Source organism: Gracilinanus agilis, chromosome 3 (assembly GCF_016433145.1).
Source record: "Gracilinanus agilis isolate LMUSP501 chromosome 3, AgileGrace, whole genome shotgun sequence".
Lineage (NCBI taxonomy): Eukaryota > Metazoa > Chordata > Mammalia > Didelphimorphia > Didelphidae > Gracilinanus > Gracilinanus agilis.
The window spans coordinates 29,925,460-29,928,001 of record NC_058132.1 but is presented as its reverse complement, the minus strand read 5'-3'; the positions used below and the strand labels follow the sequence as shown (position 1 = coordinate 29,928,001).

At 56.4% G+C, this 2,542-nt stretch overlaps 1 protein-coding gene across 1 annotated transcript in view; it reads left to right on the top strand.

The window, feature by feature from the left end:
• Positions 1-1,019: 1,019 nt before the first annotated feature.
• RNF223 (ring finger protein 223) overlaps positions 1,020-2,542 on the top strand; it is a 17,678-nt gene continuing 16,155 nt past the window's right edge. The window contains exon 1 of the mRNA XM_044667488.1: positions 1,020-1,345. The gene's annotated coding sequence lies outside the window, so the exon portion shown is untranslated. The remainder of the gene's footprint in view (positions 1,346-2,542) is intronic.

Below are 2,542 nucleotides of genomic sequence, written 5' to 3'. Positions count from 1 at the left end.
AGTGACATGCCCAGGGTCACCCAGCTAGGAAGTGTCTGAGGCCAGATTTGAACCCAGGACCTCCTGTCTCTAGCTCTGGTTCTTTCTTTTAAAAAAAAAAAAAAAAACAACCCTTATCTTCTGTCTTAGAATCAACATTGTATATTGGCTCCAAGGCAGAAGAGTGGTCAGGGCTAGGCAATGGGGGTCAAGTGACATGCCCAGGGTCACCCAGCTAGGAAGTGTCTAAGGCCAGATTTGAACCCAGGACCTCCCATCTCTAGGTCTGATTCTCAATCCACTGAGCCCCCAAGCTGCCCCCTCTAGCCCTGATCCTTACTCCACTAAGATCCCGGCCTACAAACAACTCCTAACCCCGCCCCCTGCCCTTCAGCCCCATCACTTAGCCTTCATCAATTAAAGCTGGACTGAGATGCTCCTGTTATCTCCCTATAAGCTGGGGGAGAGAGGAACTGCCCCTACAGTCCCCGAGCAAGGGAGGATCAGGAGGAGGGGACACCTAAGGGCACTGAGGGCCCCTCTGCCGGGCTCTGCTGTTCCCCCAGCCAGGGAGATGTGGTCAGCAGACAGAAGGATCCCTGGTGTAGGGAGACCCCGGGCTATCAGGGGGAGAGGGCACACTCCCAGGGAGACCACCCAGCCAGTCCTACCCTGGAGGGTGCGCCCAGGGGTGACCTGTCTCTTCTCTGCCAGAGTGCCTCCCCTGGGAAACCTGGCCCTGAAGAGCCTTTCTCCTTAATTCGAAGAGAGGGGAGGGAGGCAGCCTAAGCCCCCGGGCAGAAGCCAGCTGGTGGGCAGCAGAGCCGGGCAGGTCAGAGGGAGAATCCCCCTGCGTCCACACACCTGGCTTCTGAAGTGGTTCCTCCTTGCTGGCAGAGGTGCTGGGCACACACCTGCCGGACTGGCAGCCAATCAGAGGCTGGCCTCCTGGCTCAGCGGGTGGGTGGGGTCAGTCACCCAGAGACCATAAATAGCACCTAAGCCTGGAGCTTGAGTATCAGTAGGGAGAGAGAGCACACCTTTGCACTTGGTCACTGGTCAGGCCTGACGCCACTGCCCTGGGGAACACCACCGGTTGCCGAAGAGCTGGATTCTCCCATTCCTCCTCGCCAACGGGTGCTAGAGGAAAGCTGAAGTGCCTGGGCTTCTCCGAGGAGGAGGAAGACGGAGCAGCCATCTAAGTGTGGCACCTCAGAGAGAAGCCGGCAGAACTCGCTACAGGAAGGCTCGGGAGCCGAGCCCAAGTCGTCACCCCACCCCTGGGCCTCGGGGGCCAGGCTGGGCCACAGCTGGCAGATCTGTGCCCAGCAGAGTATGACCGCCTTCCACTGACCCGGAACCCCAGGTAAGTGTGCCCCCCGGAGCTGGCTGCTTTGGGCTGGGGGCTAGCCCACCGGCCACTGGCCGGAGAAGGACTTTGGGCACGGGTGGGCACTGGCAAAGTGCCCGGAGATATCCCGCTCCATCCACCCCCCGCAGTCTATCAGCGACTGTCTGGGCTTGGGACCATCTCCCGGGATGAGTGATTGACCTGCAGGCAGGAGCGGAGTTCATGAAACTCCCGTATTAAATTAAAATTTAAAATTAAATTTAAAAAGCCATCAGACAGTGGCAAGACAGGCATCTCCCTCCATCTCCCCGACCCTGGACCGTCCATGCCTAGGCCTGGCCAGGGCCCCCTTCTAGGCAGCCAAGCCCCCGGGGCAGCTTTAACTAATCAGATATCGCTATCCTGGCGGATGACTCCACAGCCAGCCTGAACTCACCTGGTGACGTCAAGTCACGTGCAGGGGAGACTCATTCTCCCCTCACCCCTTCCCTCATCATCCCCCAGGGCTGATTGTGGCAGGTGCCAAGCGCTCTGGGCCCCTTGGAATGCCAGGCATCCTGGACTAGACAACATGGAAGGGAACAGAGAGCAGGCTTTGTGCCAGTCCGGTGGGCATCTGAGGAATCCCAGGGACCCTTCCCTTGGGAGCCAGTGCCAGAAAATAGAGGAGCCCCAAAGCAGCCACAGCTTCGGGGATGGTGCTTAGAACATATTTCTATTGATTGGTCAGTATCCTAGCTGGAAAGGTTTGGAGGCCCCGAACATCCATCCCCTCCTGGCAGGGATGACGCCTCCAGAACCCAGGTTGGAAGCTCACCTTGGACACCTGTCAGCTGGGCGCCCCGGGCAAATTGTTGTCCTGCTCTGAGCTTCCTGTGAAAAAGAGACCCAGAAGTAATTGCAGGAGCTGGCTGGGGGATTGTTTAAAGGAAAGGACTTAAGGCACCTTCTAGGGGTCTGTGGCTGGACTTTCTGGTGATCTGGGAAAAAAAATAATCCACAGAATTGGCTTCCTTTGTCACCTTCTGGATTGTATTTTATTCATTTCAAAGCATTATCCTGAGGAAGTCTCTAGAATACACCAGACTTCCAAGGGGTCTGTGAACTTAAGAAAAGAAAGAAAGAAAGAAAGAAAGAAAGAAAGAAAGAAAGGAAGGAAGGAAGGAAGGAAGGAAGGAAGGAAGGAAGGAAGGAAGGAAGGAAGAAAGAAAG